The sequence below is a fragment of the Corvus hawaiiensis genome, chromosome Z (genome assembly GCF_020740725.1).
Source record: "Corvus hawaiiensis isolate bCorHaw1 chromosome Z, bCorHaw1.pri.cur, whole genome shotgun sequence".
In the NCBI taxonomy this organism is placed as follows: domain Eukaryota; kingdom Metazoa; phylum Chordata; class Aves; order Passeriformes; family Corvidae; genus Corvus; species Corvus hawaiiensis.
The window spans coordinates 76,052,446-76,078,849 of NC_063255.1; the positions used below are offsets into that span (position 1 = coordinate 76,052,446).

Sequence of the window (26,404 nt, forward strand, 5' to 3'; positions counted from 1 at the left end):
AACCTGGTATAAAACCCTCCAGGCATCACACTGATTTAGAGTGACAGAACTTCACTCTTCCAGCACGGAATTTCCTTTCCTTTACTTGCTCCTGCAAGTCATTGCCACAGTGGAAGTGGAATCAGTGCCTCGCTCTCTGGATGTGGTAGGATTTTACACCTGTCCTGACAGACAACAGGGACGCAAATTTGTTTTCAGCATACCATTACATCTAAATCTTTGGTTTGAGAGCAAAAGGAAAATGTTCATCTAAGAAGTAATTTTTGCCTGGATTTTTTGACATGAGGACAACCTGGGGTCTGCTGGCAAGAGCAACACTGTCCCTGTGGGTATGAACCTCCCTGAAGGATGAAGAGACTGTTGCCACAGAGGTCACATCTGCAGGATGAAAACCCACCGTGCCATTAATTTGATGCAAACTAAGCCCAAGTGGCCCAGCTCTTCATCCTCAGCGCGGACTTGCCATTGCAGAGATGTTATTAGCAGACTCAGCTCTTGTTTACAAGTGGTGTTAAATTGTCAGACAAATCAGCCAGCCCTCCCTCTCTTGTCCTTCTTGGCCTCCGGCTGCCCAGCTGCTGCTGAGAAAGGGAGAGGCAGAGTCCTTCCAGGTAAACAGAGATTTCCAATGGGTACAGACTTTCTCCTTTCTTTTGTTTTCCAGTGACAATAGAGGGGTTTGTCTTCAATCTCTGTGTCAGCAGGGAAGTTGTGCTTGCTCATCATGCCTAGGATCTGAACAACTGTGATTTTTAAATTTTTAAAAAACCCAGAGTGACGTGACCTTCTTCAGGAATCTGGAGAGAAGAGTCAAAAGGGATTCCTGGAATGGTGTCATAAGCAGACAGTGGTATTAAACATATTTCGATAAAAAGGCATAAAAGCTCATAAAGCGTATAGAACTGATGTAAAGCTAATCAAAAAGAAGTATTTTCTTGTAATAAACAGTGAGGATTGCAGATCACAGGAAAAGAGGTTTCTGGTGGGAGGAGCACAGGTTTTAAATGTAGGACCAGCTCTTGAGGTTTGATTTGTTTCCTCTTTCAGACTACAAAGAAGTCTTGGTGTTTCTGAGTAGAATCTGGTGCCAGAAGTTTGAGAATAGGGTGTGATGAGATCACCAGAGTATTTTACCTGTATCTAGGAAGAAGCCCTGCAGAGCTTCCCTTTGGCTTGGATTGAAAGTAGAAGTCCTGTTTTTACCAAGAATATTGGTCTCTCTGTGTTTCGGACAGAGCAAAAGAAAACAACAAACTGCCTGAAGTCTAAAGGTGAAGTGTGTCACAGAGGGCTAAGAGTTCACCAAGGCAAGAGAGCCCCATGTCATTTAAACTGTTCTTTCCCTAATAACAATAATTTCCCAGTCCGTGTTGATTTCATCAAGCACCAGCAGAGTAAGTCAGATTCTCTTTTCTTGTTCTGGCCTTTCACATATCACTAAGGAAAGGTGAGGCTGTGTTATTCTCAGCTAAATTTTAAATTCTTCAGAAATCAAAACTGAATTCAAGTCAGGTTCATAAACACTGTAACTTACAGACTTCTTAAAAGCTTGTATCCTTTTATATTTACCTGGAGATTTGAGCTCATTCCTTGACAAGAAGAAAAGGCTACATATGGGACTAATCCTTTTTTGGATACGAAACAGTTTTCAGCAGAAAAGGAGAGAAAAAGGCCTCTGAACACATCTTTACTGACAAGAAAGGTGGCTGCTGCAGCAAATACTTATCAGGTCAAAAAGGCATGGCCTGTCATTTTCTCTTATTACGTGTGCATGAAATAGTGGTATGAAGCCTCTGTTTTCAAGACTATAAAAACACACAGTACAATGTGAATCTCTAGTTAATGTCTTTAACAGTGCAACTTATGCTGGATTCTAAGAGCTCTGTTTAATTCCTTTAATGCTCTGATTGCTCCTGTGAATGTTCAAAAGCCATTAACCATAGCACTCAGTGTTTGGCAGATATTTGGTCTTGAAGGAAAACTTTTACTAATTTTTTTCCTATCTCTTTTAAAATTCACAGTGTTTAGTTAATAGCAAGAGCTAGAAAGCAAAAGCATGTGGGAAAGGGCTACTTATTGTAGCAAACATATCTGTTGTCAGAAAATGTCCTTTAGATAAAATCAGAATTTCAGAACTCTATCCACTCCCTCTCTCCCTCTCTCCCTCTTTCCCTTTCCCTTTCCCTTTCCCTTCCCTTTCTCTTTCCTCTTTCTTTTCCTTTTTCCTTTCCCCTTTCCTGTTTCCCCTTCCCCCTTCCCTCTTCACTCCTATTGTCTCTTCTTTTCACACACAGAGGCTTTTATCATCTGTCCCCTTCCAAGTAATTTACCACCCCTTCATTAACTCTGCCAGATGCTGTTTGAAGGTGTTCTCTGCATTCGCTGAGAGGCTCTCACAGCACTACCAACAACAGCTGTGAAGCCAGAGTGGCAGAATTTGTCATTGCTACCCCTGGAGTGGAAATACCAGTAGGAGCCCATGCTCTGCCTCCTCGTGCTGACAAATCCCTGGAATCCCTTCTGCTGTGCTCAGGGTCTGTGGCAGCACTACCAGAGAAGACAGAGCATGTGGCAAATCCTCAGGGACACCTTGGGCTGTGGCACTGGACAGCAGGACCCTCTCTTGGCCAATGGTCAGTTCTGCAGAGAGGTATTGCCATGCTCCTCAAAACACTCCTTTCTTTTCTGGGGAAATCCCTTCCGCTTCCGTCACTTATGACTCTGAGGGGGGCCAAAGACTCAACGCTCTTTTCCTGATAAAGCAGATGATGGGCAGTTCTTCAGCCCATGGAATAACAAATAAATTCTTTTGACCTAAGTAGCCTCCAAGCACATACTTTGCAAGGGAATTACTTCCCCACTCGTGGTGCACTCTCCCCCTTCTATTCTAACAAAATCCCAGTGCTTGATGCAAACAGCCCAGGATATTTTCATGAATAGCTCATAAAATGGCTCACAATCAGCCTCTTGAAAAAAGCAAAGTGTGTTTTCTAATACAACCAATTAGTTCGAGTTTTGAATGTTTTGCATTTGCAACTGAGGCCCTGTAAGCAATTCTAATTGTTGTCAGTAGGTGAGGTACTTATGAACAAAGAATTAAGTTTTACATGGCATTTCCTCATAGGTAATGATCATAAAAAAGAATGGATGTTCAGAGGGTGTGTTCTTGTAATGTGATATGTTCAAGGTATGACACACACATACACACGCACAGAGTACAACACTTCTCCTTTATACTTTTCTTTTATAAATACACAGTTTTAAGAATTTGTAATTTTTATTTGGCACAAAAGGCCAAAGATTCTGTAGTAAACACCTGTCTAGCCTCCTGGACCTCCAGTTTGGCCATCCAGGGCCATAGGGTGCTACTTCAAAAGCTATTTTTCAGTCAACAGTAGCACACATAGGCTCCAGGGCACCAACCTGCCCTCTTTGTGTGTCTTCCACAAAAGAGTTTCTTCCAGTTCCCAAATGTCAAAAATCATGTATTTTTGCATGCAAAATAGGATGACTTTTGCTGATATTAGTAACTTTTCAAAGGGCCAAAGCTGATTAAGATTTCTGAAGTTTTACAAAATAGAGATGTAAATGTCACAAAAAGCATAGTAAGAACGAAGGTGTAATCATCCTGAAAAAAAATCCTCTCTTTCTGAAGTATTCATAGAATCACAGCTTGATGCAGAGGCAACTGACGCCGCCTTACCCTGCCAATGAGCCATGCTGGAAATGCAGAGCACGTCAGCCCCAAATCTGGTTCTCTGGCATGTTTTTATGTGCAGTTGTCTCCAAAATCTGCAGCAGCACAAGCAAAAGCCACAGCAAAGCCCATTCTGAGGATGGCTTGCGGGATCCTCCACACCTCTTCCGACTGCACAGGAAAAGCAGGTTCTCCCACAGCAGCAGGCTGGTGACTCTCACATCCCCTCAGCCTCGTGCTGTCACTGTGCTGTACCTTCTGTGTTCTGAGCCAGGAAATGTGACACTGGTGCTACCAGGGACATGATCTCTGCTTTGGCCAGACACTGCAGTGTGTCCAGGCTCCCCTGGGCTCTGTCCAGCCCAGGCCACTGCAGCCCTGGGGCAGCTGTCTCACAAGCAGGAGAGCACGTCCTGCTTTGGTGCAGCTTCTCTTCAGCTCACAGTGCCAGGAGTTATTTTTTGGGGGGGGTGAAGCCCCGTGGCTGCACCGCTGCTGGGGCAGAGCGCAGGGACAGCACAGGGACAGAGGCCAGCCTGGGCACAGGTCACCGCAGGGTCCCTCAGCTTCATCGGGTACAGACAGTTCTGGAGACAACAAAATCCCCAGAAAAACTGCAGAACTGGGAAGCAAGAGGACAAAAAGGAGCCTGTGGGCAGACTTTGAGGAGAAAACCTGCAAAAACAAACTCAGGTGGACCCAAGGCCAGCTAGGAAGGGGTTACCACCATCAGTGTGTACCCCTTCCCGAGGCAGAGGAGGAAACCCCCACCAATACCATCACAAACCTCCCAGCAAGAGAGCCAGGACACTGATGGCTCCCTGGGAGCCCCAGGCTGTGGCTGCGAGCTGTGGGACCTGGGAAAGCGTTTGAAGGGCCAGCACAGCACAGGGAGGTGCTGAGGGTGTTTCTGTGCTCAGTTCTCACTGCTCTACCAGGGCTCTTCAGCACCAGTTCACCCCAGGGCTGTGTGACCGGCACAAGTGCTCCAGGGGTGACACCATCGCTGTGTGTTATTACAGCTCCTGCACACACTCATAAGCCAAATGCATGGCATTTTTACCAGGCAGCTCCTTTTTCTTTTTGAGAGTAAGGAATTTAAAGGGTTTAATGGTGATTTATTTGATTTAGACGTTTTGTAACGAGCATACTGAAGTAAGAGGTTGGCACTAAATTTTGAATCAATGCCATAATTATAGAATGCGTTCCCAAATGAAGTCAATGAATATCTATTATTTTCTACTCCCATTGTTTGAGCTGAAATGTGACTTGCACTCCATTTATTGCAAAATAGGAGACATTTTCCAAACCTTCTTAACATTGATTAACAATGTTTACCAATCTTTTCATTTTAACCTAATCTGCTCTTTGAGACCAAAATATATAGAAGCCTTCTGAACAAAAAAACCGTTTAATTTTCTGCATTTTAGATCACATCACATCTAAATTCCAAGTAAAACATGTCTGAGCTTCACTTCTCTCTTTCTGACTGCACCCTGCCCTATTCAAAGGCATCATGCAAACATCATTTAGTGCACCATTCTGGATGGTTTGTGGAGTTGCAGACTGGTGTGGGGAGTGCAACACATGTACACACATCAGTGCCAACTGTTCATGGCAACCTCAAACTCAAGCTTAATGTTTCCTTGTCCCAACAGTTGAGCAGCGACATAAATTCAGCTCCCATGAATCCAGAAATTGTTTAAACCAACATAAAATGTGTAATTAACAAATAGGCACCCTCATCATTGTTCTGGTGATTATGAACAGAAAATCATGTCCTACAGGAACTGGAAATGTGTAGGCTGTGCTATGGGGAACACTGGATGTTCAGATGGCAGAGGCACTAGAAATACGCAAAAAGTGCTGGTTTCCGTCTTATGTATTTCTATGTTACCTCAAATTTATGGACAAGAAGCACTTTGCTCCTATTTACAGCACAGCTGAGTGTGCAGCCCTTTCATACTGTGAAAGAACATGACTCTGTCAAGGGAATGTCTGAATGGTTCATGAATCTGAAGAACAAATTGGCCAGATTTCCCTTTATCTCTTGCATCTCAGTATCACTGCCCTTTTGTAAGAAGCCAGGCATTTTCTCTCCCCTGTCAGTGGCCGGGCTTGTTTCTCTCTCATCCGTCTGCCAGCACATAGCCATGGACTTGGAGCTCTTCACCTCCAGGAAGCTGGCTCTGGCTGGGTTTGGGGGACAGCTTGGCTATTGTTGACCTTGCAAGCAGCACTTGTTTCTCCTGGCGTTTTCTGGGAAGAGCTGAGAGCAGCACTGGGAATGTTCTCTGAAAGAGCCTCAGCCTTCTGCCATGTGCTGCTTCCATGGAGCAGATCCAAGGATGCCACGTGACCGTCGGGTTTTCATCAGGCACGACGCTGGGAAGGCAACTCACCCAGTGTCCTGAAACTGAAATGGGATGAGGGCTGACCCTTTGTTCTGCCCTCCAGAGAAATGCAAGCCCAGGAACTGGTGGCTGCACCTCAAACCACATCTGTCACCAATGTCCTGAACTGGGGCATTTACCCCAACTCCCCCTCCATGGGGATTCTCCAGCAAAAGCCAAGATCAGCTTCTCTCGCGCTGTGTTATGAACTTGTTGGCTGGAGGGCTGACCCAAAGCATGTGAAACGGCGCCGCACCAATTCCATGGGATCTCAGGGGTTGTGTTTACACAGCCTCACGTGTCAGTGCTGATCAAGAACTCTGTGCTCACCTCACCTCAATGGAGATGTGTCCATGTGCAAGGAACACACCTGGAAAAGGTGGGCAGAGTGCGGATCCATGTCATGTTAGTGTCAACTGCTCTAACTGATGGTAGGCCTGGAAAGCTGGACTCGATGGTCTTGGAGGTCTTTCCCAACCTTAATGATCCTGTGATTCTGTGACTGTTGAGGCAGACACAACTAGATTACAAAAGTCAATGAGCTGGAAGCTCAGCTGGTACAAATCAGATCTACAGCATCATTGAATTCAAAACCCAGCTCAGTGCTTGCTGGAGGGCATCCATGACCTGATTCTGAAGCGTCTCACAGAATTTGTGCTGTGCCATTTCAATGGTGCCAGTGAAAATTATGGTCTTCCTGTAATCAACTTACTAACGACTACACAACAGAATTACTGGATAGTGTGCAAACTCTAGAGTTGGGGTTTTTTTTTCCCTTTTCATTGCACTGTTTCTGTTTAGCTCAGATAACAATAAAAAGTTTTTGAAAGGATATATTGTTTTGTAGAAGGTACATTTTAATTGCTGGGTTTATGATTACTTTTCAATAATTCAGCCTTATCTCCCTGCTCTGAACAAGAATATCCATTCCAAAACAGTGACATGGGGTCTTGTGACCAACACAGTGAAAGGTGAAATGGCTGAGGACATGCAAATGTGTGAAAGATTTAGGTCATGCTCTCTTCCTTCAGGCAAACATGGATCCTTTTCTTGTCCCAACAAGGTTGATCCCTCAAATTATGACATATGAATACTTCAATTTTACTTCTCAAAATCTATGAAGAGAGAAGTAAATATTTTTTACTTCTCAGGTAGGGGAAATACCTACATTCGGTGTGTAGAGAGGACAGACAACCCTTTCTTTCTGTGTTTTATTTTAAAAAGTGGGCAAAGACACTGACATTTTGGTAAGAAAACAATTAAGCTGAGAGTACAGAACTGCTCTTCTCTTTAAATTGTTCCTATAAAACTAACATAAATTATGTTCAGGTTGAAGCACTGATGAAGAGAGGTCATTAGTTTGTGAGCAATTGTCCAAACTTTGCAGCTACGCAGAGTGCTGGAGGTCCTTTGGCATTAAGCATTTCTAGAGCAGGTCCCTTCCCACTCAGGTCAGTCAGGAAGAAGCATATCCTGCTTTGTCCAAGGGAAACTGCTAACCACACACTGTGTCATCAGTCCCTTCCGGAAAGAAGGAACACTGGATGATTTACAAACGAGCCATTGAGCCTGAATGGAGCCTGAGCAGTGGAGGACAGAGTTAGCACAATAGGCAAAGTTCTCATTGCAGAAATAATTGCTCCTGTTTCTCTGGTGCCTGCTGGAACAGTGCTCCACTGCCAGAAATTCTCGGTAGAAAAGTATCACTAGGGATAATTTCCATTTCCGTTTCCTTTTGATATTTTTGTTTTTACTTTTATTATTCCTTTTCCATTTCCATTCCTGCTCCCTCCAAACATCTCCTGAACTGTTCCAGCAACAGCCAAGGTCACATTGACTGAGGGTAAGTTTGTGCTTCCACTGAAACTGGACAATGGTTCTCCTTGCAGGGCTCTGTTCTCCCCCTGCTGTTCTTACAGACTGGAGAGGGTCCAAAGGAGGGACAGAGGTGATCAAAGGGCTGGAGAACCTGTGCCGTGAGGGAAGACTGGAGCAGCTGGCTCTGTTCTCCCTGGAGAACACGAGGTTCATCACATTCTTCCAGTACTTTCAGCAGAGATACAAAGGGGACAGAGCATCTCTGCTCACAAAGAGCCACGTGGGGAAGACAAGGAGCAACAGCACAGCTAACACTGGGAGGGGTTTTGTGTCAACGTGAGAAAGCACCAGTAGGAGCAAGCATTTGCTGGAACAACCGCCCAGGGGTGTGGCAGAGTCCCCCTTGCTGGAGGTTTCCAAGATGCAGCTGGACAGGGTTCCAGGCAAGCTCTCCGGCACTCCCTCCCCTTCCCACAAAAAGTTGGACCCTCTGAGGCCCCTCCCACCCTGGGCTGCTCTGTGGTTGTATCCTTGGAGCAGAGGGCCACCTTCACCATCCTCTTTCCCAGGCTGTTTCTCAGTTCCCTCAGTGCCCAGCTGTGCTCACGCCGATGCAGATCCAATGCAGGGCAGAGATGGGAGCGAGTACCTGGGTGCAGGAAAAGCACACAGAGCCTCCTCTTTTGTTACGCCTGTTGGTAACTGCTGGCTGTTGGCACGTCTCAGCAGCGCCCATCTTTCAGCTTGACTCGTCCTTTGACCTATGGTGAGTCATTCTGAGACTCCAGGGAAATTCCTCTCTGGATCCAGGGGCCGCTTTAGGACTTAGATGCTCTTGCACAGGTTTTTGGTGTCTGTTACGGTTCAGCTGCACTGGATTCAGTATAACTGACCCAGCTGCAGTCAGAATTACAGTCAATTCCCCAAAAAAGAGCATTGGGGAATTCCCAATATTTCATAGTTCGGACGAAGTTTTGCTGATAGCTGTTGGACATTGGTACATTTGGTTGACAAGTAAGGAAGCTTCTCTTGGACAGTCAGACTTCCAGCAGATCAGCTCTGAGGACACACAGAGCAGAATATTGGTCACCAGTGCTGCCTTTTCAATGAAGAATGGAAGCCTTAATGTTTGCCAGCAATCAGTGGGCTGTTCTCAGACAGCAGTTTTCATTTGTAACAGAGCATTCTCCTTCGGCTGCTAGGTAGAACTCAGAGGGCACTGAAAGCAAGACGGACCCCAAAAGTAGCTGTACTCTTGTGTCAATGGTATGATTACAAAAGCTTCTGGGGCAAATTACAGAAACATAACTCAGTCTCTGATTATTTCCTGTTACAGCAGAGTCAGGGCTTGCTTATGGAAGGCATTTACCATAAATACTGGTATCCTTGACAACACCAGACAATACAAGAAATGGCATTGGAATGAGCTACTTTTCAAAAATGCATTCCTTACCTTGGATGTTTGTATGATAATAAAATTGTACTGGGCCATTTTTGGAAAATATTTTTGGTGCTGTCACCTTAAAATATAACATTGCTAGACATCTTAAAGTGTCTCAGCGTGCTACCAGGCATACAGCATGAAATATCAGGCTGAAGTGGTGTGAAACCTCCTCTGGTTTTTGTTGTGTTTGATTCTATTTTCTGCAATATGGCCAAAATTGTGCCTCAACAGTCACAGAATCACAGGATCATTAAGGTTGGGAAAGACCTCCAAGACCATCGAGTCCAGCTTTCCAGGCCTACCATCAGTTAGAGCAGTTGACACTAACATGACATGGATCCGCACTCTGCCCACCTTTTCCAGGTGTGTTCCTTGCACATGGACACATCTCCATTGAGGTGAGGTGAGCACAGAGTTCTTGATCAGCACTGACACGTGAGGCTGTGTAAACACAACCCCTGAGATCCCATGGAATTGGTGCGGCGCCGTTTCACATGCTTTGGGTCAGCCCTCCAGCCAACAAGTTCATAACACAGCGCGAGAGAAGCTGATCTTGGCTTTTGCTGGAGAATCCCCATGGAGGGGGAGTTGGGGTAAATGCCCCAGTTCAGGACATTGGTGACAGATGTGGTTTGAGGTGCAGCCACCAGTTCCTGGGCTTGCATTTCTCTGGAGGGCAGAACAAAGGGTCAGCCCTCATCCCATTTCAGTTTCAGGACACTGGGTGAGTTGCCTTCCCAGCGTCGTGTCTGATGAAAACCCGACGGTCACGTGGCATCCTTGGATCTGCTCCATGGAAGCAGCACATGGCAGAAGGCTGAGGCTCTTTCAGAGAACATTCCCAGTGCTGCTCTCAGCTCTTCCCAGAAAACGCCAGGAGAAACAAGTGCTGCTTGCAAGGTCAACAATAGCCAAGCTGTCCCCCAAACCCAGCCAGAGCCAGCTTCCTGGAGGTGAAGAGCTCCAAGTCCATGGCTATGTGCTGGCAGACGGATGAGAGAGAAACAAGCCCGGCCACTGATGGGGGAGAGAAAATGCCTGGCTTCTTACAAAAGGGCAGTGATACTGAGATGCAAGAGATAAAGGGAAATCTGGCCAATTTGTTCTTCAGATTCATGAACCATTCAGACATTCCCTTGACAGAGTCATGTTCTTTCACAGTATGAAAGGGCTGCACACTCAGCTGTGCTGTAAATAGGAGCAAAGTGCTTCTTGTCCATAAATTTGAGGTAACATAGAAATACATAAGACGGAAACCAGCACTTTTTGCGTATTTCTAGTGCCTCTGCCATCTGAACATCCAGTGTTCCCCATAGCACAGCCTACACATTTCCAGTTCCTGTAGGACATGATTTTCTGTTCATAATCACCAGAACAATGATGAGGGTGCCTATTTGTTAATTACACATTTTATGTTGGTTTAAACAATTTCTGGATTCATGGGAGCTGAATTTATGTCGCTGCTCAACTGTTGGGACAAGGAAACATTAAGCTTGAGTTTGAGGTTGCCATGAACAGTTGGCACTGATGTGTGTACATGTGTTGCACTCCCCACACCAGTCTGCAACTCCACAAACCATCCAGAATGGTGCACTAAATGATGTTTGCATGATGCCTTTGAATAGGGCAGGGTGCAGTCAGAAAGAGAGAAGTGAAGCTCAGACATGTTTTACTTGGAATTTAGATGTGATGTGATCTAAAATGCAGAAAATTAAATGGTTTTTTTGTTCAGAAGGCTTCTATATATTTTGGTCTCAAAGAGCAGATTAGGTTAAAATGAAAAGATTGGTAAACATTGTTAATCAATGTTAAGAAGGTTTGGAAAATGTCTCCTATTTTGCAATAAATGGAGTGCAAGTCACATTTCAGCTCAAACAATGGGAGTAGAAAATAATAGATATTCATTGACTTCATTTGGGAACGCATTCTATAATTATGGCATTGATTCAAAATTTAGTGCCAACCTCTTACTTCAGTATGCTCGTTACAAAACGTCTAAATCAAATAAATCACCATTAAACCCTTTAAATTCCTTACTCTCAAAAAGAAAAAGGAACTGCCTGGTAAAAATGCCATGCATTTGGCTTATGAGTGTGTGCAGGAGCTGTAATAACACACAGCGATGGTGTCACCCCTGGAGCACTTGTGCTGGTCACACAGCCCTGGGGTGAACTGGTGCTGAAGAGCCCTGGTAGAGCAGTGAGAACTGAGCACAGAAACACCCTCAGCACCTCCCTGTGCTGTGCTGGCCCTTCAAACGCTTTCCCAGGTCCCACAGCTCGCAGCCACAGCCTGGGGCTCCCAGGGAGCCATCAGTGTCCTGGCTCTCTTGCTGGGAGGTTTGTGATGGTATTGGTGGGGGTTTCCTCCTCTGCCTCGGGAAGGGGTACACACTGATGGTGGTAACCCCTTCCTAGCTGGCCTTGGGTCCACCTGAGTTTGTTTTTGCAGGTTTTCTCCTCAAAGTCTGCCCACAGGCTCCTTTTTGTCCTCTTGCTTCCCAGTTCTGCAGTTTTTCTGGGGATTTTGTTGTCTCCAGAACTGTCTGTACCCGATGAAGCTGAGGGACCCTGCGGTGACCTGTGCCCAGGCTGGCCTCTGTCCCTGTGCTGTCCCTGCGCTCTGCCCCAGCAGCGGTGCAGCCACGGGGCTTCACCCCCCCCAAAAATAACTCCTGGCACTGTGAGCTGAAGAGAAGCTGCACCAAAGCAGGACGTGCTCTCCTGCTTGTGAGACAGCTGCCCCAGGGCTGCAGTGGCCTGGGCTGGACAGAGCCCAGGGGAGCCTGGAGACACTGCAGTGTCTGGCCAAAGCAGAGATCATGTCCCTGGTAGCACCAGTGTCACATTTCCTGGCTCAGAACACAGAAGGTACAGCACAGTGACAGCACGAGGCTGAGGGGATGTGAGAGTCACCAGCCTGCTGCTGTGGGAGAACCTGCTTTTCCTGTGCAGTCGGAAGAGGTGTGGAGGATCCCGCAAGCCATCCTCAGAATGGGCTTTGCTGTGGCTTTTGCTTGTGCTGCTGCAGATTTTGGAGACAACTGCACATAAAAACATGCCAGAGAACCAGATTTGGGGCTGACGTGCTCTGCATTTCCAGCATGGCTCATTGGCAGGGTAAGGCGGCGTCAGTTGCCTCTGCATCAAGCTGTGATTCTATGAATACTTCAGAAAGAGAGGATTTTTTTTCAGGATGATTACACCTTCGTTCTTACTATGCTTTTTGTGACATTTACATCTCTATTTTGTAAAACTTCAGAAATCTTAATCAGCTTTGGCCCTTTGAAAAGTTACTAATATCAGCAAAAGTCATCCTATTTTGCATGCAAAAATACATGATTTTTGACATTTGGGAACTGGAAGAAACTCTTTTGTGGAAGACACACAAAGAGGGCAGGTTGGTGCCCTGGAGCCTATGTGTGCTACTGTTGACTGAAAAATAGCTTTTGAAGTAGCACCCTATGGCCCTGGATGGCCAAACTGGAGGTCCAGGAGGCTAGACAGGTGTTTACTACAGAATCTTTGGCCTTTTGTGCCAAATAAAAATTACAAATTCTTAAAACTGTGTATTTATAAAAGAAAAGTATAAAGGAGAAGTGTTGTACTCTGTGCGTGTGTATGTGTGTGTCATACCTTGAACATATCACATTACAAGAACACACCCTCTGAACATCCATTCTTTTTTATGATCATTACCCATGAGGAAATGCCATGTAAAACTTAATTCTTTGTTCATAAGTACCTCACCTACTGACAACAATTAGAATTGCTTACAGGGCCTCAGTTGCAAATGCAAAACATTCAAAACTCGAACTAATTGGTTGTATTAGAAAACACACTTTGCTTTTCTCAAGAGGCTGATTGTGAGCCATTTTATGAGCTATTCATGAAAATATCCTGGGCTGTTTGCATCAAGCACTGGGATTTTGTTAGAATAGAAGGGGGAGAGTGCACCACGAGTGGGGAAGTAATTCCCTTGCAAAGTATGTGCTTGGAGGCTACTTAGGTCAAAAGAATTTATTTGTTATTCCATGGGCTGAAGAACTGCCCATCATCTGCTTTATCAGGAAAAGAGCGTTGAGTCTTTGGCCCCCCTCAGAGTCATAAGTGACGGAAGCGGAAGGGATTTCCCCAGAAAAGAAAGGAGTGTTTTGAGGAGCATGGCAATACCTCTCTGCAGAACTGACCATTGGCCAAGAGAGGGTCCTGCTGTCCAGTGCCACAGCCCAAGGTGTCCCTGAGGATTTGCCACATGCTCTGTCTTCTCTGGTAGTGCTGCCACAGACCCTGAGCACAGCAGAAGGGATTCCAGGGATTTGTCAGCACGAGGAGGCAGAGCATGGGCTCCTACTGGTATTTCCACTCCAGGGGCAGCAATGACAAATTCTGCCGCTCTGGCTTCACAGCTGTTGTTGGTAGTGCTGTGAGAGCCTCTCAGCGAATGCAGAGAACACCTTCAAACAGCATCTGGCAGAGTTAATGAAGGGGTGGTAAATTACTTGGAAGGGGACAGATGATAAAAGCCTCTGTGTGTGAAAAGAAGAGACAATAGGAGTGAAGAGGGAAGGGGGAAGGGGAAACAGGAAAGGGGAAAGGAAAAAGGAAAAGAAAGAGGAAAGAGAAAGGGAAGGGAAAGGGAAAGGGAAAGGGAAAGGGAAAGGGAAAGGGAAAGGGAGAGAGGGAGAGAGGGAGAGAGGGAGTGGATAGAGTTCTGAAATTCTGATTTTATCTAAAGGACATTTTCTGACAACAGATATGTTTGCTACAATAAGTAGCCCTTTCCCACATGCTTTTGCTTTCTAGCTCTTGCTATTAACTAAACACTGTGAATTTTAAAAGAGATAGGAAAAAAATTAGTAAAAGTTTTCCTTCAAGACCAAATATCTGCCAAACACTGAGTGCTATGGTTAATGGCTTTTGAACATTCACAGGAGCAATCAGAGCATTAAAGGAATTAAACAGAGCTCTTAGAATCCAGCATAAGTTGCACTGTTAAAGACATTAACTAGAGATTCACATTGTACTGTGTGTTTTTATAGTCTTGAAAACAGAGGCTTCATACCACTATTTCATGCACACGTAATAAGAGAAAATGACAGGCCATGCCTTTTTGACCTGATAAGTATTTGCTGCAGCAGCCACCTTTCTTGTCAGTAAAGATGTGTTCAAAGGCCTTTTTCTCCCCTTTTCTGCTGAAAACTGTTTCGTATCCAAAAAAGGATTAGTCCCATATGTAGCCTTTTCTTCTTGTCAAGGAATGAGCTCAAATCTCCAGGTAAATATAAAAGGATACAAGCTTTTAAGAAGTCTGTAAGTTACAGTGTTTATGAACCTGACTTGAATTCAGTTTTGATTTCTGAAGAATTTAAAATTTAGCTGAGAATAACACAGCCTCACCTTTCCTTAGTGATATGTGAAAGGCCAGAACAAGAAAAGAGAATCTGACTTACTCTGCTGGTGCTTGATGAAATCAACACGGACTGGGAAATTATTGTTATTAGGGAAAGAACAGTTTAAATGACATGGGGCTCTCTTGCCTTGGTGAACTCTTAGCCCTCTGTGACACACTTCACCTTTAGACTTCAGGCAGTTTGTTGTTTTCTTTTGCTCTGTCCGAAACACAGAGAGACCAATATTCTTGGTAAAAACAGGACTTCTACTTTCAATCCAAGCCAAAGGGAAGCTCTGCAGGGCTTCTTCCTAGATACAGGTAAAATACTCTGGTGATCTCATCACACCCTATTCTCAAACTTCTGGCACCAGATTCTACTCAGAAACACCAAGACTTCTTTGTAGTCTGAAAGAGGAAACAAATCAAACCTCAAGAGCTGGTCCTACATTTAAAACCTGTGCTCCTCCCACCAGAAACCTCTTTTCCTGTGATCTGCAATCCTCACTGTTTATTACAAGAAAATACTTCTTTTTGATTAGCTTTACATCAGTTCTATACGCTTTATGAGCTTTTATGCCTTTTTATCGAAATATGTTTAATACCACTGTCTGCTTATGACACCATTCCAGGAATCCCTTTTGACTCTTCTCTCCAGATTCCTGAAGAAGGTCACGTCACTCTGGGTTTTTTAAAAATTTAAAAATCACAGTTGTTCAGATCCTAGGCATGATGGGCAAGCACAACTTCCCTGCTGACACAGAGATTGAAGACAAACCCCTCTATTGTCACTGGAAAACAAAAGAAAGGAGAAAGTCTGTACCCATTGGAAATCTCTGTTTACCTGGAAGGACTCTGCCTCTCCCTTTCTCAGCAGCAGCTGGGCAGCCGGAGGCCAAGAAGGACAAGAGAGGGAGGGCTGGCTGATTTGTCTGACAATTTAACACCACTTGTAAACAAGAGCTGAGTCTGCTAATAACATCTCTGCAATGGCAAGTCCGCGCTGAGGATGAAGAGCTGGGCCACTTGGGCTTAGTTTGCATCAAATTAATGGCACGGTGGGTTTTCATCCTGCAGATGTGACCTCTGTGGCAACAGTCTCTTCATCCTTCAGGGAGGTTCATACCCACAGGGACAGTGTTGCTCTTGCCAGCAGACCCCAGGTTGTCCTCATGTCAAAAAATCCAGGCAAAAATTACTTCTTAGATGAACATTTTCCTTTTGCTCTCAAACCAAAGATTTAGATGTAATGGTATGCTGAAAACAAATTTGCGTCCCTGTTGTCTGTCAGGACAGGTGTAAAATCCTACCACATCCAGAGAGCGAGGCACTGATTCCACTTCCACTGTGGCAATGACTTGCAGGAGCAAGTAAAGGAAAGGAAATTCCGTGCTGGAAGAGTGAAGTTCTGTCACTCTAAATCAGTGTGATGCCTGGAGGGTTTTATACCAGGTTTGCACCTAAGCTGATGCTAAAGAAGTACATAAGGCCCAACACAAACCTAAGGTTTGCACAGCCGAGTTTAGGCTGACAGCTAAGGGAGCATAAATTAAATGGTCTTTCCAAGCCAAAAGGCTAATGAGAAATGTTGGTATTTCCGCTCTCCTTCATTGTTTACAGTATAGAAACATATTTTCTGAGATTTTGGAATTGCAGCTAAAAATCATGGCCAGGTTAAGTTATGTAAGCGGTTGTTGTGCGTTTATAATTGTGCAGGTCAATATCAGTGTAGCTGCTTCTGGTAATACAAAAAGCTCTTTCGAGATACGTCTTAAGAAAGAGAAACGGGTTTTTCCTTTTCATTCTTAACTGCAAAGCCTTCTCCAGGACGTACAGCAAACAGGTTATCTAGATTGTCTTTTCACAGCAACAGAACACTCCCCCTTTAATCTGCCTGGATTGCACAATTCTCGTCTGTATTAAGGAATTGCATTTAGTCTCTGCTGTAAGTACGTGATTTCTGTGCAAGAGGGTTGATAAAGGATAAACCCAAATTAACAAGAGCGGTATTTCTTAGGGCTACCATTACTCGTCACACACTTTGAACAAGCCATACCATCAAGCCCAAAGCTAATATGGCTCCTTGTTAAATATTTCTGATGGATTGCACGTCCTTGTGTGAAGAGGGAATTTGGACTTAAAGCCAGTATTTATGCATACATAAGCATTGTGCATGAACATTGCACGTTCAGAACGAAAACCAACTATCACCTGTCCAGGGTAAACACTGCAATAACACCAACACACTTCTGCCATCAGGTTCACAGGCAGCTTAACCAATTCTGTGCTTGCAAATAGCCTGTTCTGGCATCTGTTGTCGCTCGGAACCGGGGAAAGTCACACCTAGATACTGCAGGACCATGACAATCTCTCCAAATACAAAGCAGTCTCCAGGTGACACAAGTGACTACAGCAAGCTCCAATAACGTAGCAGGGAATGCAGATTTGTTGTGTTCTCTTTGTCATGATGGGTTTATAATTCACAGACTCAGAGAAGGGCTTCAGTTGGAAGGGACCTTAAAGACACTCTAGATCCCGCCCCTCTGCCATGGGCAGGGACACATTCCACTAGCCCAGGTGGCTCAGACCATATCCAAGCTTGGGCAAATACCCAAGGACACCTTTTCTGTTTTACAAGGTCAGATTTCCATGCTCCTATTCACAGATGGCTGCAGTCGCATGCAGAGGATTGCCGGCTTGGTCACTCTCATCTCCACAACCCAGCAATGGTCCTAGTTTGGATGGCTCTCACTGCTCCCAAGACCCCAGGGAGCAGCTACTGCCTTTGCTCCTTCCGCTTTCCTTTCCAGGATCAGTGATTTACCGCTGCTTCCTCCACGTCTGAGACAACTGGAAGAGATAAGGGACTGTGGATGCAGCTTCTGACAGAGAGCTGATAACACTCCGCTGCGTATTTTCTTCTCCTGCCACTACGCTGTCAGGCTGCCTACACAAAGTTGCTCCTGCTTGGAAAGGGGCTGGTGTGAGCAGCAGGACTTGATGCTGGCTGGAACATTTCCAAGACCTGGACAAAAGCAGCGTTCTGTGGAAGGCCACCAGCTGCCCTTTGCCAGCAGCACAAGGTGTGAAGGCCCCTTTGAAGGCCATCCCTGCACAAGGACAGCCTGGCCTTCCAGTACCTCCGCCAGTCCCCAGAACACCTTTCAGCCTTTGGGGCTGGCCCTGTCCCTCGCTCTGGAGAAGCAGCTTGCTGTTAGAGCTCCCATATCCACAGTTGCTGGCTGGATTACCATGTTTTACCACAGACAGCCCTTCAGACAACAGTACACAGAGGCTCCATCTGCAATAAAAGGGGATTTTTTCCCAACTTTTCCCTTGGACCAGCAGTGTGCAGCAAGCACACCTGGGCCTCATTCAAGTCTCTGTGGGGGCCGGTAGTCAGCTCCTGTTGGGAATTCAAAGCTTTTACTCTACTTTCCACAGCAAATCGTGAAGCAAACTCAGCTGCACCAAACCCCCAATTTCACTTTAAAAATTACAATTTTCTTTTTCCTCTACTCAAGCCATGAAGAAAACAAACTTTACTTGAGTGAGCTGGAGGCACAGCGTCCTCCCAGATCCTGCATGAGCAGAAAAATACTCCAGGGGAAGAAGCCAGAGTTTCCTGATACTTCGGAAGCTTTGCAAAACCTTCCCACCTGTGGTGGTACTGCACCCTCCTGAATTCCTGGAGCTCTCACTCACCTCAGGTAGAGTTTGGACAGGAAGGGGCAGGAGGAGGGAAGACTTTGCAAACACTGTCACGAGGCCAGGGCTGTTTTCATTTATGGTGACCCGTTGTAGGACGTAATCTTTTAATTAATGTGAGTGAGGGAGGTGCTGAAGGGCAAAAATTCTCAGTAACGAGGACATCTTCCACTTGCACAGCAAGGTAAATGAAGGGGAAAGTGCAATCCTATCTTTCATGGAAGGAATTTGATACACTTTCTTGTTGCCTAGACAGCGGTGATTTAGGGCATCTAATCAGGCTCCCACAGTATCATCCCATCTGTTTGGCCACATTTTCTTTCTTGTGCTCATTGTGCACGATTTCTGCTCGCCGGGTGGCTCCTGGCTGCAGTTCTACGCTCAGGGGAGTCCCGTTTTCTCAGCAGGCCTCTGCAGCGAGTCTGTAGCCAACGTGTGGCTCTGCTGCCATGCCAAAGGTGCCGTTCCCTTGCCCAGCCTGGCTGCAGCTGGGGGATCTGCTGGGCACGGCTGGGGATTTTCACGGCCAAAAGCCTCCAGCGTCCTCACGTCGACATCTGCCCATTGCTTTGGAGAGCACAAATGGCAGAACACTCATCTCAGCTGACAAATGTCATTTATTGCAGATTGCTACACCTGCGCTGACAATATAGAACTCTACAGATCTAACTTCAAGTTAAAAAAAGTTCTTTATTAGATTTCTACAACAATGCAAGGTAAAAATATACAAATACCAACTTCCGTTAACAAGAATTAATTTATTGCCAACCTCTACAACAACTCACTATACACAAAGATCAATTGAAGGTTAACAACTTAATTTATTGCATACTACTACAAGCGTACAGCCCATATATCAGTAGAAAAATATCAATATCCCTCTCTAATTAGCCCTATGCCAATAACTCAATAAACAGCATATTTAATAATTCAATAAACACATATTTAAATAGAAAATTCAATATTTAATAACTCAATAAACACATATTGAAATAGAAAAAAGACATTTATGACCACCACAATATACAGATAGAAATATAGATTAAATATTAGATATTACATACTATATCTATAAATAGATACATACAACAAACCTATCTATAGGCAACCCTACCAATCTACATATCCATACAACTAAATCAATACAAATATATAGCTGTACATCTCAACACATACGTAAATATAGTTACACCTAGAAATAGATCAATATACATAGAAAAATATAAAAATAGACATATATACCTAACCAAATACTACTATACCTATTTAAGTAGCCATATACCTATAACTACATCAATAGAAATAGATACCTAGAAAACAGTATACATAGGAAACAGAACTTAACACAGATATAACGACATACATATATACTTAGATAGATATATACACATATATATAATTACAAACATATATGTATATATATACATACCATACACCCATAAATATAACAACATACATATACAAATATGCCTATACAAATAGCAACCTACATATAAATATCCATGTAATGGTCACTATCTTATGAGCAAGTCCATACATCTTTAAACAGAGATACAAGAAGAGGGATTCCAGCCGCCCCATCATCAAAGCCTCTCCCTCGGTCTCTTCCTCCCGTGCAGAGCAGCTCTCCTGGACGGGGACAGCAGATGGGACACCTGGCAAGCAAAGGGAACACCGAGTCAGGATCGGGACGTTTCCCTTGGCAGCACCTGCGCTTCCATCGGGGAAGAGGAAATCTCAGAGCCTCCCCAGGAGGGTTAGAAAGAAAAAGCAGGCCCAGCGGGCCAGGCTGCGGCGAGCGCAGCCCCGGCGGGACCGTCCCGCAGCCCCCGGCAGCGCGGCACAGCCGGCACCGCTGCCGGGCCCTGCCGGCACAGCTGCCTTGCCCAAGGACAGCCCCTGTGCCGCCCGGGGCAGCCGCGCTGAGCGGCCCCAGCACGGGCAGGGCCCGCTCCTGCCCAGCCGGCCAGTGCCCGCGGCCAAAGCCCACGCCAGCCTCACGCCCACCCTGCCTCAGCGGCCCTGGGGCCTCACCCAGGGTCTCGGGCGGCAGCAGCAGGTCCGTATTCGCTGCTCTTGCTGTGGCCTTCCGCTTCTCCCTGCTGGTTCTCGTCACTCTTCCGCTCTTCTCAAGGTCTTCAAGGCAGCTGTGGCAAAAGTGGAGGCTCTGGAATTGGTTCCAAGGCCTGGCAGAGCTGCAGTCCCAGACCCCTCCGTGCACCCTGCTGGCCCCCTCCATGCCCTCAGCCCTGCCATGCCCTTGGAAAACGCACAGCCGCCTTCAGTTTCTTCAGACCCCCACAGTCCTCTCACGCCCCTCAGTCCCCTCAGATCCATCCTGTCCCCTTAGACTTGCCACCCCCCTCAGCTTGTGCCACTTCCCTGTTACCTCAGTGCCGCTTCGCCCTCTGCTCCCCCAAACCCCCCAGTCCCACCAGCACCTCAAGGTCACCGTCCCTTCAGTGTCACTGCCTCCTCAGCGTCCTCAGCCCCCTCTGTCTCACCGTCCTCCAGCAGCTCCTCAGGGCACAGGGCCTGCGGCCACCGGCAGCTCCCACCGCTCCAGGGACACCGGGGCTGCAGCTGCTGCTCCGCCCGGCCCGGCCGCCAGCTCGGAGCCAGCACAGGAGGAGGGGACAGAGGGGGCACAGGGGGAAAAACAAGAGGTGAGAGAGGAAGAAGAGCAGGAAAGAGGTTAAAAAGCTGCCTATACCTATACAGATATCAATCTATGTACCTAATGCTCCATATACCCATAACTATATGAATGTATAACTGTGCACTTGTAACTATTTATAAACTTAACTGCATATATATAAATGCAACTGTACACATTTAAAAATGTAACTATGCAGACCTAGAAATACAACTATGCATACATAAATAAAACAATATACAGAAATATATATAAAAATTTACCTCTATACATCTTTAAATTCATCTATCTAGACATATCTATACAACTGTATAAATCTAGAAATATAACTACAGAGATGGATAAATATAACTATACACATCTATCAATATCACTATAGACAGAGGGATTGCACCTGCCAGATCTTCTCGCAGGCTCTCCCTCTGTCTCTTCCTCCCACTCAGGACAGCCCTCCTGGAGAGGTCAATCAGATGGAATCTGGGAAGCAAAGGGAACACTGAGCCGATATTGGCCCTTGTGCACATCTCCCTTGGGCAGCAATGGTCCTTCTTCTGAGGGACTGTTAAAGATGGCCTCAAAGGCAGACTCTCACTTGGGAGTTTGAAGGCTGCTCTTTAGAGAACAGGGAGCATTCCAAGTTTGCAAAACCTCCAAAGGTTTGAAGTCTCCCAATAAAGTCTCAGCACCCGCAGTGCAAATGGCACCAACGAGAGCCTGAAGCTCAGACAGTCCCAGCTTCTTCCCACACAGAAGCCCAGCCTTGTTCTCCCTCTGTGCTGACAGAGACACCTCACTGAAACGGCTGAAGCTGAAGGGTGCTGTGAGCTGGGTTATGAACCACATCGGGACACCCGGGTTGGTGACACAACTCCCACAGGGTCAGGGTTATTCACGGCTCTCTGGCCACAGCACAGCACTCGGTGTCAGTGCCTCTGGAGAAGCGTGGAGGGCAGGGCTCGGGGAGGCTGTGCCAGGGCAGGAATTGAACGAAAGGCACCAGGGAGCACCAACCCTGCAGACAGGAACTCAACTCTTCTCATCTCCCTTCCTGCCAGAGGCAGGCTCAGAGCAGCCACCTCAGAGCTCTCGAAAGCAGTGTGGGCTCTCTCCTTACCAGGCTCCTTGGGCTCCAGGGAACTGTTCCCTCAGTTCATGGTGCCAGGTGAAGCTCCCTCTGCTGCAGCCCTGTTCCCGGCCTCCCCTCCTGAAGACTCAGGGGCAACATTAATATTCCCCTTGAAAGAAAACCAGAAAGAAAGAAACCCAAAGATCACTCACTGTTTTCTTGGAATTACTTCAGGGGTACAAAACTTCAGAGCCTGCCACATTTTCTTCTCTTGAAGAAGAAAATGCTCTTGAAAACTGCTGTGTCTGAGTTTACAGAAGACAGAACTTCATCACACTTGGCAATGAGATATTGGGGATCCCAAAAAATCCCACACTCCACCTTGACTCTGCCCTTCCTGGCTAATATATCTGCAGCAGGCAGTGGGTCTGCATATTAAACAAAACAGAGAAATTCTTTGGCAAAGTTGTATAATAATACGCAAAAAGGCCAGTGCCAACACAGGAACTGAACACTCCAGGCAAGGCTGGGAAGAGGCAAGGGTTAAGAGGAAGGGGATTCCTAAGTCAAAGAGGGAATCTGGCAAACACAAGGACTCATGGTCCCTGACTGAACTGCTCTTCCACACAGAAGCAGCCCCTGGGCTTCAAGGAGTCCTTAACCCTTTCATGTCCAGCATCATCACTGTCCTGCTCACCAATCACACAAGTCATGGGGCCTCAAAACCAACACTTCTGCCCCCTAAAAGCTCCACTGCTCACACACTTTCATCCCTTGTTCCTAACAAAGAAGTCTGGGCCCCAAAGGCCTTCAACAGTGGAGAAGATTAATAGCCAGAGATCTGCCAGGATGAACCACACTTCTCATAGAGATATGATGGAACTCCATTTATTCCATTGTCAGACCCATAGTTATACCCTAATTCTCCAAGCACGCATAAGCAAGCTCCATACTATTGGATTACAGCTACTGTTGATGCGGCCTTTAATAGCAAGTGATTGGTTACAGTTTAATATGCACACGACTAACATAAGTCTTTCTCTTTCTATGGTCAGCATCCCACTCCGCCACATCCTGTCGGGTTGCCACATCGGCATTGCTCCTCTCTTTTTTCTCTAGTCAAGGACAGTTCACTAATACAGCTTGGATTGTGCATGTACATTCACTCAGCAATTTCTCTACAAAGATTGACTTCTCAAACACAGTCCAAAAGCTGCCAAAGCTTCCACTTCATCACCACAAAGGCCCCTGCACCAGGGATTCTTCCCAGCAAAAGGAGCACCCAAACCTGGCCACCACAGGCTCACGCCTCTCATCCTCACTAAGGGGGGAGACTTTCCATTCCCTCTTCTTTTGGAATCTTGCTTGACCAAGCAAATCCTTCCTTGTCCATTCAAAGCTTAATCCAAGAAGCCTTTGCTTCTCAGCCATGCAACAACATTCACAGCTCTCAGCCCAGCCCCGTTCATTCCCACCCAATGGAGTTACCTGAGCACAGGGAGACCTTTCAGGCAGGGATGGTGACAGCATCTCCTCCAGTGTCTCAAGAACAAGGTCGAGATCCAGGGGTGGCAATTCCTCTTGCCCAGGACTATTCCAAGCCCAGCTGGAGGCCGTCCATGCTGCCCAACCAGCACTGCCACGTGAAGCACTGGAGGCTGAACTGCCCGGTGTGGCTGCAGGAATCCAAACACATTGGTCAGGCTCCAGAATGTGGCTTTGGGACACAGAGCTCTATTGCTGCCTTGCAGCAAACATCACAGGAAGCACACAGCAAACCCAATTCCAGAAATGTATTCCAACTTCCCAGGGGATTGGAAGACTGATTTCTTCCTCGCAAACAGTGTTTCTTCTAATAAATGATAGGTAGGTATATTAAAGGATGGATTGTAAAACTGATCTACACACAAAGACTTTGTAATCTCAGCCTTTTCTATCTCCCCAGCAGCTTTTGGATGTGGCTGCTTCTGAGTTTCTCATCCCAACAGACCACAGAAAGTGGATGCACCCAGGAAGAGCCCAGATCTGCAGACACACATGCTAAAATTCAACTGTGATTGTATTGTAAAAAGCAACCTTGTGGGTGAGGCCGTATTCTGCAGCTGCAGCGTTTCTGGGGACACACAGAGCTCCCTGAAATTTAATAGCCTTCTTTGCAGGAGAGACAATCTGCAACCTCTGCAATATCCTATCAGCATCCTAGTTGGGCTTCATTCCAAGGAAGATGGGGGTGCACTTGACACTGACCGCTTGTGGACCAATGGTTTTTGCCTCTCCCTTTCATCCCTACAGAGAGGCTGCCTGGAAAACGGCCAGAACACCCTCCAAATCTGGAGGAAGGACAGCAAAAGCAGACAGAGATTGGTTTTGTTATCAAGGTCCTGCTTCCCAGTTCACTTGACAATTCCTGTCTGATTCACACTCGAGATGTACACATGACAGAGCACTGCAGGAAAATACTTCAAATGGTCACTTTTCATGATCTTCCTGAAAAGCAAGGGTACAAACTCTCTCCCTACCTGATGGGCTGTAGGCTGGGTGTGCTGCTCTGAAGATGTGCAGCTGCTGCTCTCTGGAAGTGCCACAAAAAGGCTTTGATGGTCTACAGGAACCAGCGGAATGATGAGCTCAGGCTGGCGTAGAAATCTGTGTGTGTCCTCTGAAGAATCCTCAAGAAGTCTGGAGGTGGCAAACATTTTCCTGGGAGTTGCTGGGAAAGCCTCACGCTCTTGAGAACCTGGACTTGTGCTGGAAGGGCCTAGAGGCAGCTCTGAATCCTCAGGTGAGGCAGCACCAAGGTTCTGGCTCAAGGGAGCTGTGGAGCAGAGAGGAAAGAAGAAAGGAAGCAAAGGGAAGGCTGAGTCACTATTGGTCCTTGGGTATGTTTCCCTTGGCAGCAACTGCACTTCTGTCAGGCAAGAGAAAAGCTCAAATCCTCACAAGCAGGGTGAGAAAGAAGAAATCCCCACATGTACTGGGGCTTTACAACAACCAATTCCTTGTCTACTTAGCTCTCCCCTACTCATTCGACAGTCTGGAAAAGTGTCCCATTGCAATTCCTTGGCAGGAGGCAACTGCCAGAAACCCAACTGCCGGGTCTTCTCCCTCTGCACCAAAGGGACAGGAGGCTCCCTCCAGCTGGGCCAAAGACCGAGCCCTCAGCACTCCGATGCACCCACGGAGAGCTCCCCAAGCATCCCCAGGGCCGGGCAAGGAGCAGAGCCAGCCACAGCTCGGGGCTGGGCCAGCTGCAGGCCCAGCGGGCCAGGCTGCGGCGAGCGCAGCCCCGGCCGGACCGTCCCACAGCCCCCGGCAGCGCGGCACAGCCGGCACCGCTGCCGGGCCCTGCCGGCACAGCTGCCTTGCCCAAGGACAGCCCCTGTGCCGCCCGGGGCAGCCGCGCTGAGCGGCCCCAGCACGGGCAGGGCCCGCTCCTGCCCAGCCTCACGCCACCGTTTGTTCCTGCAGCTCCCACCCTGTTTTTTGCTTCGCCACCGGTGGTTCCTGCCTGCTCTCTTTCTCTTTCTCACGCTCAGATGTGGGCAGCCGAGACCGCGGCTGAAAGCGCTACTCGGCTGGGCCTGGCCGCCAGCCCAGCCCCCAGCAGTGCACAGAGGTGGCACAGCAGACAAGGCAATGGGGACAGAGGCAGCAGAGTGGGGATAGAGGTGACAAAGCAGCAGATGCCTTGACAGGTACCAAGAGATGTACCTAATTATCCATTGACACAGAGCATGTGAAAGAGCGGCCTCTAGAATGAAAACCTTAGCTTGATAGGTGTCACTATAAACATCTAGAAGCAGAACTAGAGGGAGAGGGGTTCCAGCTGCCCCATCTTCACAGCTTCTCCCTCGGCCCCTGTAGTGGTTTGGTCTAAAATACTCATTACTGTTTATCTGCTGTGAGATAAGAATTAGGAGAAATGCAAAGCAGGCACCAAACTTGAAAGAATAGAAAGAAGTTTATTAACAGACCTAAAAGAAGGGAAAAAAAATTATACCACCTTCAGAACTCTCCTCCTCCCCCCACCTTCCTCCCTTCTCCCACTGACAATGTAAAAAGACAACCCTTAAGATGTTCAGTCTGTTTACCACTGCCATAATAACCTTGTTTAGTCCATTTAGAAAGAGAAGTCTCTTCTTGCTCATGCTATGAAAACAGTATCACAACGAGGCAGCCACCCACTTCCAAATATTGTTCAGTCCATTTAGGAAGAGGAGTCTCTCTGCCT

At 46.6% G+C, this 26,404-nt stretch overlaps 1 long non-coding RNA gene across 6 annotated transcripts; it reads right to left on the reverse strand.

The window, feature by feature from the left end:
* Window positions 1-19,874: 19,874 nt before the first annotated feature.
* LOC125320164 lies at window positions 19,875-26,057 on the reverse strand. Of its 6 annotated transcripts, none has more exons than XR_007201030.1 (7): window positions 25,885-26,057; window positions 24,693-24,988; window positions 23,662-23,849; window positions 22,222-22,342; window positions 20,893-21,584; window positions 20,486-20,598; window positions 19,875-20,106 (listed from the first exon to the last, which is right to left on the reverse strand). It is a non-coding gene; the product is annotated as an uncharacterized LOC125320164 (long non-coding RNA). The 6 variants fall into 6 exon arrangements; XR_007201029.1 differs by lacking the exon at window positions 25,885-26,057 and adding an exon at window positions 25,649-25,716; XR_007201028.1 differs by lacking the exon at window positions 25,885-26,057 and having other exon boundaries at window positions 19,877-20,106; window positions 24,693-25,295.
* Between the last annotated feature and the right edge of the window lie 347 nt (window positions 26,058-26,404).